This window comes from Haemaphysalis longicornis, unplaced genomic scaffold, assembly GCF_048455015.1.
Source record: "Haemaphysalis longicornis isolate Haplotype H1 unplaced genomic scaffold, Haemaphysalis longicornis Haplotype H1 scaffold_2, whole genome shotgun sequence".
Taxonomy (NCBI): Eukaryota; Metazoa; Arthropoda; class Arachnida; order Ixodida; family Ixodidae; genus Haemaphysalis; species Haemaphysalis longicornis.
This window is the reverse complement of record NW_027526295.1, coordinates 261223651-261236559: the sequence shown is the minus strand read 5'-3', so window position 1 is coordinate 261236559 and position 12909 is coordinate 261223651. Positions and strand designations below refer to the sequence as shown.

General features: G+C 47.3%; 1 long non-coding RNA gene across 2 annotated transcripts; it reads left to right on the top strand.

Moving 5' to 3' along the window:
- Positions 1-1728: 1728 nt before the first annotated feature.
- LOC144170521 (uncharacterized) lies at positions 1729-11152 on the top strand. Of its 2 annotated transcripts, XR_013322627.1 has the most exons (3): positions 1729-2246; positions 3912-5257; positions 8463-11152. It is a non-coding gene; the product is annotated as an uncharacterized LOC144170521 (long non-coding RNA). The 2 variants fall into 2 exon arrangements; XR_013322626.1 differs by lacking the exon at positions 8463-11152 and having other exon boundaries at positions 3912-5313.
- Positions 11153-12909: the final 1757 nt, after the last annotated feature.

Below are 12909 nucleotides of genomic sequence, written 5' to 3'. Positions count from 1 at the left end.
CTGGCATAGCGCGAAAGCACGCTGCAAGGTTATATGATGTCATTGCGTTGTTTGGTGGGGTTGCTGTGACCAGTGCGTGGTGTTCTCCCTTCTGCTGCCTGCTGCATACAAATCGAGGCTCTAGGTGCTGGACCAGCAGCCAAATAATTACATAGGAGGAAGTTAAGCCACAAGAAACCTTTGCTAGAAGTGCTCCTTATAAGTTTATTGAGCAGACAGCGAGTTTTTTGCTACTGCCTGGCATGACTATCTTGTTCATTTGTGAAAAGTCAATCGAATGCATTATTTACTCTTGTAGCCTCGAAAACAGTGCGCTTAAGTTCAAATAAGTGGCAGCATTTAGACTCCCAGTTATGCCCTGAAAAGGAGGTTGCTGGTACCAGTAAGTATCAGCAGGGTTGGGGTTCCCAGCCGCAACAACATAGGTGGTTTTAATTGCTCCTAATTGATTCTTTAGCCACGACATGGCTTTCACAGAGGCTGTGTGTGGGGAATGGCAAAAAGCTTGTCGATAATGTCTTGCTCTCTGAATTTTCACTTGACATCATATTGATGGGTACGGTGTCGAGGAAGTCTTTTAACACATAGTGTCTGAGATGCTTGCAGACAGTTTCTGTTGTGGAAAGCTTCACAACTAAGTTTGGGGTGTGTCGGACATTTGAAAATCACTTAGGATATCGCTTTCACATCTTTATAAATGTGTGAAAAAAAAAATGTGCAACTTCTTTGTTCTTTTAGTCTACAGTTTTCCAACGTTACAGCTTTGGTTATCTTCTTCACTGTACATTATCTTCTTTGGGAGAACAAGAAGTTTTAAAGGGAAGTATTCAAGCCCTGCAAATCTCAGTTTCAGATGAAGTTATTGTTGATTCAGTTTGGTGGTAACCTGTTAAAACATAATATTTATTTGATCAGCCGTTTTACCAAGCCTTCACCGATTCCTTTCCACTGCTATGTGCCACTCTGAGCTTGCATGTACGCATTATGTGCGCACCGCAGCGCACTTCCAGCTGATGCAGCCACCATGATGCCGCACAGCGAGTTGATGCGAATGTTTTGCAGATAACAAAGCACCTCCAGTGATAAACACTTTTTTGGTTTCCTTGGGCTTAGCAGCTTTTAGGAAAGGCTTGGTATCAGGGGAGAGTTATTTTATTCCGAGACCACGAGACGTGTTGTTCCTTAACAACTAATGATACAGAAATTTTCATATACTTTGGGCGAAAGGCTGCTGAGCCGTCAAATAGAGGAGGGCTGTCCTGCATTGCTATGCAGTGCCCAGCTGCATTGCGTCTACGCAGGGCGGCTCGCCTATACCAGTTAATGCCCTTTTGTTGTTCTTTCTTCCGCCTTGCTGTTGGCACACTGTGTCGGTGGAAGGGCTCTCACTGTTTGTACCTCCCTCCCCACTGCAGGCACCTCCCCGAATGGCGACGGAGAGCAGCTTGAACCCCTGCTGAGTCGTCGGCTGCTGCACTGCCAGCTGTGCAGTTTCAAGACGCGGTGCCGGAGCAACCTCAAGATCCACTGGCGCATACACACGGGCGAGCGCCCCCACCAGTGCAGCCACTGCGGCAAGACCTTTGTGCAGAAGGGCAACCTGGTTGTACACCTGCGCATCCACACGGGCGAGCGCCCCTACCATTGCCACTTGTGCCCCCGGGCCTTCGCCCAGAGGAACAGCCTGCTCAGCCACGTGCGCAGCCACGCAGCCGGACGTTCCTCGCGCTGACCCTTCTGCCCTTTGCTCTTTGCAACCCCTTTCCAACAAAAGACACACGGAGACGAGGTGCGCGACCACCAACAGCAGTGCTGCAGGAGAGCAGAGCCCGGCCGGGTGTGAGCACAGACAGACGCTCCGAGATTGGAGGGGAGCAAGCCCTTTTTTGCGGATTGTTACAAAGCAGTGTTATGCAGCATGCCATGAGGTGCTTTGACAGAAAGAAGGACCATATTTTCGCATAACAAGAAATGCCCCCCCAAATGAAAAATCCTTGTTCATCGTCTTCCTTATCGTCCCCTCACCAGCTGGGGTGATTGCTCGCGACTAGTCTGTGAAGTGTGATTGTGAGTGGGACCTGTGGCAGGCAGTGGCATCCTGTGTGGGTCACCAGCATCTCGTGACGAGTGCCTACTTGAACACGTGCTGCAGCTTTGCAGGCCGACACAAGCAAGAGGAATTGCCTCTCTTGGAAAGGGGAATCGTGAGGCATCACCACTGATATGTGTGCAAGCGCACACACTGCGTATGTCTCCCATGTAATTTCTTACCCTTTTGGTGCCTTTTGTTGGTAAACAGTAGTTGACGTCCAGTATGTGTCCCGTGTGGTCTTTGTACAGAGAGTGTTTTAGGGGGCAGGTAGAAGCATCCAGAAAGTAAAGAAACATGAGCAGCATAAACTTACGCCAACTTCCCAACAAACTTTGCTTTCACTGTTTGGCAAATAATAGATTGAACAAACATACGCAAACCTTAAGGAAAAAAGAGATGAGTCATGATTTTTTTACTAACTGGTGTGGTACACTGGCTTTATATGTCACTAAAAGGTGACGTGATCTCCCTCAATTTTTCATTATGATTTGTATTCATTTCATTGATATGTTTGCTAAGTGCAAAAAATTCCTCATAGTACTTAAGTCTGTGTTTGTGTGCTTTGAAGGTGAAGGTATGGCTTCCCGAGGCGATATTTGTCAGACTTCTTTATGGCTACATTGCGTTTGGAATTCTTTCTTAGCTTTCATTTCTTCTTTCTTCACCTTTTGGGGCCAATTACCAGGACAGGCAGACCGGTATCACTTCTGATACCAGTTTGAGCTGAGACATCTGAGCTGCGACATTATATCGTGCCGAAATTTATAGCTTTTGTAGCTAGTTCCCTCCATGAAGCAAATTTGTGGGTCAGTGCAGCTTCTTCTAGTATTAAAAGAATTTGTTTCGTTTTTTTTAAGAAGCCTGAGGCCCTGCACTGTTCTGGTTTATGGAAGTGCGAGCTGTTATGTTTGGAGCCCGCCATGCCTCCATGTGTGACATCGACAGACGTGCACTCAACACTGGAAAAACATGCCGATTGAACGGGCCGGTTCAAAAACGTCACCATGGCACCTCCATTCTCTTCCCAGCTTCTCATACAGATTATCCTGTGTTCTTCCCATGGCAGCTGTAAACACTGACTTTGTTACACTTACTTTGTGGTAAACTTTCTTTCGTCACGATCGCGGGCTGACCTCCCTAGCGTTGGGAGGTATTTTTGGAAAAAAAGCTGTCAGCCTGTAATCAAATCAATATGGTACTCTTTTTCAGGCTCTAAACGTTTTAGTCCATAATCAAGCCAAAATAATCATCATGGTCCCAAAGTATTTCTTTGATTGTATTTCCCCTCCTTTTCCTCCCTGGTGTTTCTGTTGCAGCATTTATTGCTTGTGGCAAAAGGCTATGCTGAGTGGTAGCAGACAAAGAACCACGACTGTTCTAACTTAATCCATCTGCATGCTTTGCGGTTCAGAAGCAGTGTAAAGGGGACAGGTTTGGGGCCTGAAAGCCAACCGAATTTTTAAGCAGGCATGAACTAGGCAGTTTTCAGCACAAAGTATGGTATCGGAGGAGATTTTGTTAGTGCGAGAGCACTAGATGTGCCATTCCTGAATTCCTGAACAAGCTGTTATTCCAAAGTTTATAAAGCGTTTTGAGCAAAGACCGTCAAACCAGCAAGGAAGAGGAGGGGAACTGTCTCTGTTGCTTAGCATTGCCCAGGAGTATCAGGTGAGCGTAGAGTGGTTCATCTGGTGCCAACAGAGGCACGCCCTCCTCTATTGTGTTTGTTCTTTCCTCTTTGGCTCACTGGTGGCACACTTCCACCACCACGTTTGTCAACGGGAGGGCTCTCAGTTTTTCTCCTTTCTCCCTGTTGCAGGCCCTTTCCCTACCCCGAGCAGCCACAGAGTGCAGCACAGCCTCCTCCCGTCGAGTCGGCGCCAGCTGCGCTGCCAGCAGTGCAGCTACGTGGCGCCATCTCCGAGCAAGCTGAGGAACCACTGGCGCATGCACACGGGCGAGCGCCCCCACCAGTGCAGCTACTGCGGCAAGGCCTTTGTGCACAAGTGCAACCTGGTCACCCACCTGCGCATCCACACGGGCGAGCGCCCCTTCCGCTGCCACCTGTGCCCCAGGGCCTTCACCCAGAAGAACGGCCTGGTCAGCCACGTGCGCAGCCACACGGCCGGCCGTTCCTCGCGCTGACCCTTGTGCCCCGTGCTCTTCAACGAGCCGCCTCGAGCAGAGGACGCACGAGGAGGAAGTTGGCGGTCACCAACAGTGGTGCAGCAGGAGAACAGGGCCCATCTGTGTGTGCGCACAGACAGTCGCTCCACCGTGGTCGGAAGATAGCAAGCTCTTTTCGCGGATCGTTACGTGAGAACTTCCATGCAGTGAAAAACCGGCAAAGAAAGAGTGAACGACGCTGGGTGGTGGCCTTGCCACCATCTGTGGAGGAAAAACAGCTGCTCGCCAGTGGTCTGCGCAAGCAAAGGGTGCCTCCTAGCAGCAGAAAACTGGCAAACAAGTGGCACACAACTCCACTTTAGTCAAAGAATGGCAGTTCGCTGAGAATCTATCCAAGCTAGATATCTGGTGACCAGCATTTGCTGCCGGCCGCCCGACAAGCAGCACACTAACAGTCCTGTCCATTCTTGCGGATGCGAGGGGAAAGAAAAGGAGCACTATCTGGGAAATGTAAGAGCAGAACGGTCATTTGCTGTTTCTCTGCTGGAAGCCCACGCTCAGTGTGCAGTGCGGAAGTACAAAGCCAAGATTGGCTGTAGCCTCAAGGAGCGTTTGGCTGCTTCCGGTGGTAGCAAACGCCGGTGGCCTGAAATCCAGCTCGGGCAGATAGCCTCTGAATGGGCGCTTTTTCAATGCTGACGGCCAAGCAGCCACAGCCAGGCATCAATTGCCACTTCTTTGCCTGTTTTTCATTTCATGTAGGATAGCCTCAATGCATCACGCCAAGAAGTTGATTTCTTGAAGAGACGTGAAATGAATCGTAAAAGGAGACGTGGCTCCAAGTGAAAAATTCCTTGGTCGTCGTCCTTATCGTCACCTGACCAACTGAATGATTGCTCGGACTTGTCTGTGAAGTGTGATTGTGAGTGGGACCTGTGGCAGCCAGTGGCACCCTGTGGGTCACCAGCATCTCGTGACCCCCATTGACCAGCATCCCCATTGATAAGTGTGCAAGCGCACACTGCGTATGTCTTCCATGTAATTTTCCATTCTTTTGGTGCCTTTTGTTGGTAAACAGCAGTTGATGTCGAGTACTTGTCTTGTGTGCTCCTTATACTGGTTGTTTTAAGGGGCAGCTAGAAACATTTCGAGGGTGAGGGAACATGACACGCATAAACTGGTGCCAACTACCCAATGAAGATTGTTCCCACTGTTAGGAAAATGTATATCAACAAATCAGACCAAATGTTTATTTTTTCAACACAAGGTTGGGGTTACATCAGGCGAAAAGCAGTTGCGTAGTAGTGCTTGAGGGTTCCTGACGAACCTTGCATACGGCAACATTTCAACAGTAGTAAGCACTTAAAAAAATGGCCTATTTACAACCTAAAGTACTTGTGAGAGAAAAAAAAGGTAGCGTGACTTATATACAAAAACAGACACTGAATCAGGAGTCAAAACACGCCCACAACAGATTTGTTCAAAATGAGTCGTCTAAAAAGCATTCCGTTAACCGTTTCCGGGTAATACATCCAATATTAACACCTTTTTATTCATGCAGGTTAAGCAGAACAGGTAATGTGTATGCTAGCAATTGAATAAACAGGTTCAAACCATAATGAAAAATAAAGGGGCACGAGGTGTCAGGACTTTTCTACTAACTGGTACCGTTCATTGGGTTTTATATGTCACTAAAAGATGATGCCCTTCTCCACACACTTTTTCAGTACACTTTGTTTCCACTTCTGATATAGTATTTGCTAAAGGGCAGGAATAAACTTCAGTGGGCAGTTGGCATCAGTTTATGCCTGTGCGTTCTTTCACTCCATGGATGTTTCTAGTTGAACCCTAAAATTTCTTGTAAAATGAATCACCAACCAAGAACCTCAGTGGCTGCAAGTATTTCTTTCTTCAGGCACGAAATGCCTGGAAATGGTAAAGGAGAGCAGGGGGTTCCCAGTAGCTTCCACCCTGGCACAGTGTCAGCATTGCTATAACAAGTTCTTCCCCTTCCCATACCCCCCCTTTTCAATGGAATAAAAACCAGCGGTAAACACAGGACACAGAAAAAAAAAGACGGGACAAGCTGGCACTAACAACTTGAAAAACCTGTAAGGAGTCGATAAAAGACACGTGGGTATCGAACCCGCATTTGATACCCGCATGAACTAGAGCAGGAGTTGAGTGCGTTACCAGCATGCCACACAGCACGTGGCGCTGGCGTCATTTCGTGTGACAAGTGAACATAATGACATGTGGGTAGAATGGGTGCACCCTTGCCAGTGCGGGCTGCTTGCATCTCTAATATCGTACAGCTTGAAGAAACACTGAAGTCAGTTGTAAATGCTGTCTAACTGCCTTACCAGATTGAATTTTGGATGCATAAGCCTTGTCGCAAGTTTTCCAGGTATGAAATTCACGTTAGGAAATGATGCCTTCCTCATACCATCCTTGCCTGCTGAATTGCTGACACTGCCCGTAACAGATTGCTAGCATGTGTACTGTTTGTGTGCAAGCGAATGCAAAATTATGAGGACATCTTAGGATGCAGTGAATGTGAAAACACTATCGTGAGATTTCTGAACATGTTCCCTCATTATCATCTTTCTTTCATCTTTCATCTTTCCCTCATTATCACCTTTCTTGAACCTTTTCCTTTTCCTGTGTTTGCACTGCTCACACATTATTTGTTGGGACAGTACCGTATGATTGCAGGTTTTTAATGAACGAAGCTACGATTTCATATTGAGCAAAGCCGACATTTTGCAGAAGCTCACTAGGTTATTCACTTAAAATTAATTGCTTATTCTGTAAGTATATAGCATGCCTAAATGACTGACGTAGGCCTCAAATGGCTCTACCACAAATTTCCACTCGCATTCTGGAGGCCTCAGCTTCAATAAAGTCCCACCCGCACCAAAATTCGCCCGATCTTGTTGTCAGCACAATTACTGTACTTTGCTTCTGAAAGCTTTACTGAGAAGTTTGGCATCAATCTGAGCATTCTTAACCCTCCATTTTCTTTTTTTTTTAGACGTAGGCCCTCCCCGCCCCGAAATCCTTTTTTGTGGGCTGTCTGTCAGTCATGTTGTAAGCCATCTCTTGGCCATGATGACACCTGATTTTTGACCTCTCACATTAACTAATGCTTTTACACTCACAAGTGAATAATAACAAACAAGCAAAAAGTTAAAATCTTGAAGATTGACATAGCACAAAAACACACTGCAAACTAGTATGATGTTACTGGGATAGTTAAAAGGGTCGCCGTGGCTAGTGTATGAGTTTTTCTGTGTTGCTGCCTGCTACAGATAGGCACTCCAGACGTTCAGCAAGCAATCAAATATTAATTTACATGGGTCAAACCCAACAATGCAGCCACAAATAGGATCTACTTCATGTTTACTAATTTAATTTACTAAAATTAATTCACTAATTACCCCTTCAGTTCATTGGGCATACACCAGGTTCGTTTTCACTGATTCCTAGTATAACTTGTGAACGGAGCTCTGTCTGGTTCATTTGTTGAAAGTGAATCGCGATTTTCTCTGGTGGACTCCAGAACAGTTGCTCAACTGCAATTAAAGGAACAATATCTGGTGTGCAGCATTTAGCCTACAGGTTATGCTCTTGAAAGCTGGTTGCTGGTGCCAGGTATTGTTGACTGAATTTGGTGGTAACTGGTTAAAGAAGAACAGTTGTTTTATCAGCCATTGTACCAAGCCCTGTCTGCTTCCCCTCCATTTCTGTGTGCCGCTGTATGCCAGCGTGCATGTATTATGTGTCCTCTGAGGAGCCCATCCATCTGGGCTATACATCCACCTGACAGGCATGAGCCCGTACACATGTGCCCGTGCTGGCACTGCCGAGTGAGCTGATGGAAATGTTCCGTGGACAGCGAGGCACCTCCAGCGATTAATACTCCCACGGCTCCCCAGCCTAGGCATGAGCGTTCGGCACAAGGCACGGCAACAGAGGAGACCTTTTTTCATGTGAGAGCACTTAGTGTGCCGTTCCTGAGCACACCATGATTCTGAATCTTTCAAAGCTTCCCGAGCGAAAGACTGCCGAGCCAGCAAGAAAGGGAGGGCTCGTCCACATTGCTGGGTACATTAGGCCTGCGCAGAGAGGCACGCCTGGCACCAACGGAGATGCTCCCTCCTCTTTCGTGTTTCTTCTTCCCCTTCCACCGCATTTGCCGAAGGAAAGGGTCTCAGTGTTTGCCCCTCCCTCCCCATTGCAGGCACCTCCCCAAGTGGCCACGGGGAGCAGCTTGACCCCTCGCCGAGTCATCGGCTGCTGCACTGCCAGCTGTGCAGTTTCAAGACGCGGTGCCCGAGCAACCTCAAGATCCACTGGCGCATACACACGGGCGAGCGTCCCCACCAGTGCAGCCACTGCGGCAAGACCTTTGTGCAGAAGAACCACTTGGTCGTACACCTGCGCATCCACACGGGCGAGCGCCCCTTCCGCTGCCACCTGTGCCCCAAGGCCTTCGCCCAGAAGAACGGCCTGGCCTGCCACGTGCGCAGCCACGCCGCCTGCCGTTCCTCGCGCTGACCCTTCTGCCCCGTGCTTTTCGCCCTCCGCATCCAACAAAAGACACACGGGGAGGAGGTGTGCAGGCGCCGTGTGTGTGTGTGTGTGTGTGCAAACACTTGCCCAATGTGATCGCAAGAGAGCAAGGTCTCTGTGGTGATTGTTACGATGCCAGCGATGTATGCAGCATGCCAAGAGGTGGGAAGCTCCGAGAGAGGGCACATTTTATCATACTATGAAACCTGGCTCCAGGCGAAAATTTCCTTGTTTGTCACATCCTGGCCTTACCAGCTGGGTGACGATTGCACCTCACTAGCGCAGAAAGTGTGATTATGTGCAGGACTTGCGGCAGGCAGGGGCACCTTGTGTTGGACACAAGTGGCTTGTGACAAGGGCTGGCCCACTAGGTTATATAGTGCCTACTTCAAAATGCGAGCTGCAACTGTGCAGACTGACAAAAAAAACACGCCCCTCTTGGGAAAAGGGAAATGCGATGTCACGATTAATCCATGTACAAATGCATTCACTGTGTGGTATGCCTGCTCCACTGTCTTCTGTTGGTAAATGACAGACAGTGTTAAGTGCTTGTCCTGTGTGCTCATTGCACAGGTAATTTCAAGTCTTAGCTAGAATACATTCAGAGAGTGAATAAACACTAGATACAAGCTGATGCCATTTGGGAAATGTATTAAAGAAATGAGCGCAAACTTTGATGTGATATACTTCTGTTTTTTATACTTTTACTAAATGGCAAAGGTAAACTTCACTGGGTAGTTAGCATCAGCTTACGTCTTCATTTAGCAAGGCGTCGCAGGAATTGAGAAATGGAGCTGGTCAGGGAACCAAAAGGGAAAAAGGAGTTATTCCCTCCTAGTATTCCCTCACTCCAATAGCGTGCATATCGCCTCCACTTCATTTCCTCCCCATGGTTTTTCCTTCCCCATAGCCGTCCCCCTAACCTTCTTTCCCATCCTCTCTCCCTCGATCCCCCGGCACCAGCCTCTTCCACGACCCTTTTCTTTTTCATCTTCTCCAGATCTTCACCTCTCTTTCTTGGTACTGTTCTCCCCCGCCGTCGTCTGCTACACATCCCCTCCTATCTGAAGTTCCACCTTCAATCGTTACAATAGCGTAAATAAAAATAATTGATTGAACAGAAGCTTGAAAAACCCAAAAAATATGAAAAACAGTTAAACTAGTGGAAACGGTGAACCTAGTAATGCACTGCATTTCCACAAAAAAGCAAATTTCGTGGAAGCTCCACCTTTAATCGTTATAATAGCGTAAATGGATTTAATTAACTGAACAGAATTTTGAAAAACCAATAAAATAAAAATATATAAATAAAATAGCGAGAATGGCGAGTTGTGTTATGCCCGGCATTTACATAAAAATGCAGATTTGGTGGAAGTTTCACCTTTAATCGCTATGATAGTGTAGATGGAGATCATTGATCGAACAAAATTTTGAAAAACCAAAAAATAAGAGATAAAAATATACTGAAAATATGGCAAACAGTGTCACGCCCTTCATTTCCACAAAAATGTAGATTTCATGGAAGCTCCACTTTTAATCGTTATAGCTTAAATAAGAAAAATAATATTGTGGGTGCCACACTCATTATAATACATACATTGATTTAACGCAAGTAATCACGTGGAGCTATCGTCATGTAGTGTAATGCCTGCACTGGGTGCCGGCATTACGTATACCGGATGAGGGCTAGTTGAAGTAGGCTTGAGAGTGAGAAAGACGCGGGAAAAAACAGCCATTCACAAAATGACACAAACACAGCTTGAAGGCCAGAGGCTGTTGACAGAATTTTGTCGCCAGGGTCGGTTTCACAGATGTTCCATGGCGAGACGCACGACCCGCGGAATTGCTTTGTCTGGAACGGCTGCTGGCACCACCACGGTGTCGGCGTGCTGGCTTCGAGTTGCCGTCAAACAAAATAAATGGCTCAGCTACAGTGCACAGGTGTGGGCTCGGCAACCATCAGGATGCCCCTGCACTGAACCACACCCTACTGAAGCACGGCGCTCTCCGCTCAGGAAAGCGAGCTGTCAGCCCAAAGGGCCGAAGTAAGGCAGGCAAGACATGTTGCCCTTGGCTGCTGCATTCATGCCCACACTGCTCCATTCCTTTCACCAAAAGTAGGAACAGTGACGTTCTCATGTTTCCATGTTGGTAAAGTAACAGATATCAGCCAGCGAAATCCTTCTCAACACGTGCGGATAAACCGATTTCCGCCGATGGGGACTGCAGTGATACCAGGTGCCGCCCGTGAACCAAATGAGCAAAGTTTAGTCCGTCGGCGCCACATGATGCGTAGCTGTTTCTGCACTGGAAGAGCCGAAACAAGAGACAAGAATGAAGGGGACGAGCTAGTGCATAAAAATCACGAGCTCTTCTACTCCGTGAAGGCGGATGACCAGCAGAGCTTTTTAGCACACAACACATATAAAGGTCACAAATTTTGTGCCACAGAATAAATTTAAAGGAAGGGGATATTTTGCCGGCAGGCGGCATTTTGTTCTCCCGTTAATTATGCCGACACAACGGTGCCGCTGCCGTCACAACTCAGAGTGCCGGCAAAATTACTGGAGCAGAAAATGCCGACAGCTGGCATTTTTCGACTGTTGGGAGTTCTGCCGGAAACTGGCATTTTCTGGTCCAGGTAAGAATGCCGGCAGCTGGAATTTTTTACACATGGCCGGCAGCAGGGGTCTGTTGAATTGACTGCCACCAACATATATCCGTACGGAGTAAAGTATCGGCTGCACAGTATTTGATTAATTATGTTGGCAGTTTCTACGCCTGTTAATTATGCCCACCACTGATCACGCCGCCACAGTGAACACAAAGATGGGTTCACCGTCACAAAGGGTGCTGGCATTACTATTCAGGATATGCTGGGGATTTTTCTGGTCCATAATACGTGCATCATATAGTGGTAATTGCACGAGCGCATGCCAGTACGGGATCTTAACAAGAACCGGGCATACACGTGGACGTCGAATCCCGGGATCTATGTTAGAAATATTGATGACCAGAGGTGAACGGCCAAAGTAGTGTTACGGTACCTTTACATGAACAGCGTGGACGCACAGTGGAGGAAAAGAACCAGGAGAGTAAGGACAAAGTATACGAAACCTGGATGCACAGGAGAAACGACCAAGGCAATAAAAAATGGAGTGGAAGAATCAGAGACAATGACCTGGAAAAAGAGGATGGACGCAAAGAACTCCTTAGATATCGGCAGAATCGGGAAGCAGAAGATCACGAGGGAAAAGTTCTTCGATAATACCAAAGTGCGTTGCTTTCTGAAGCCCGGGCGGGGTGCTTGCAGACAAAAACGTTTATCCGCGAGCCGGTACAGGAAGTGTGCGCAGGTTACGGCAGGGAGTCAGAAACCATGCGACATATTGTAATAGAGTGCAAAGGTATCCATCCAGTCCTCAGTGAGAAAGACATTCAGCTTCTAGAAGCCCTTGGCTTTAAAGGGGCCACGCAGACAAGTTACGTCCATTTTATTCTGAAGATTTAGTGCTTTATAGGGCCCCAAGCGCTTGTTCGGCAGCAAACGTCCAGTCCTCAGTGAGAAAGACATTCAGCTTCTGGAAGCCCTTGGTAAAGGGGCCATGCAGACAAAATACGTTTGTTTTACTAGTCAAAAGATTTAATGTTCTATAGGGCCCTAAGCACTTGTTCGGCAGCAAACGATGCTTTATTCACTGAGAAATTAAATATGTTAAGTCAAAATTTCAATTCACCCGCTAAATCGTGTGTTTTTGTGACGTCGAGAATGACGAAATAAGAGCATGGCCTAAAAACTAAATATAGCCTGCTGACCAGGGCTGCTCCCATCTCATAGGCGCCTATTTGATTAGCTTGTTTATTGCCCACTTTCATAGATGGCGCTGCAACACTGCTGAAGTTAGCTGAAGTGCCAGTGTTCGCACTTCGCTTCTGGCCGAACTTCTACACCTGCCATATTTTTATTAATGTTCATACTAATCGTTTCCTAAAACTTGAGCTATGACTCGACAAACATGGTCACGTAAGCAACCGTGCCACTTGTGTCAGTTGATCAGTGTTCTTTCACACAAGTCCAGCATGTCCGACAACTGTGTTAGGCAGTGTCAGCTGGC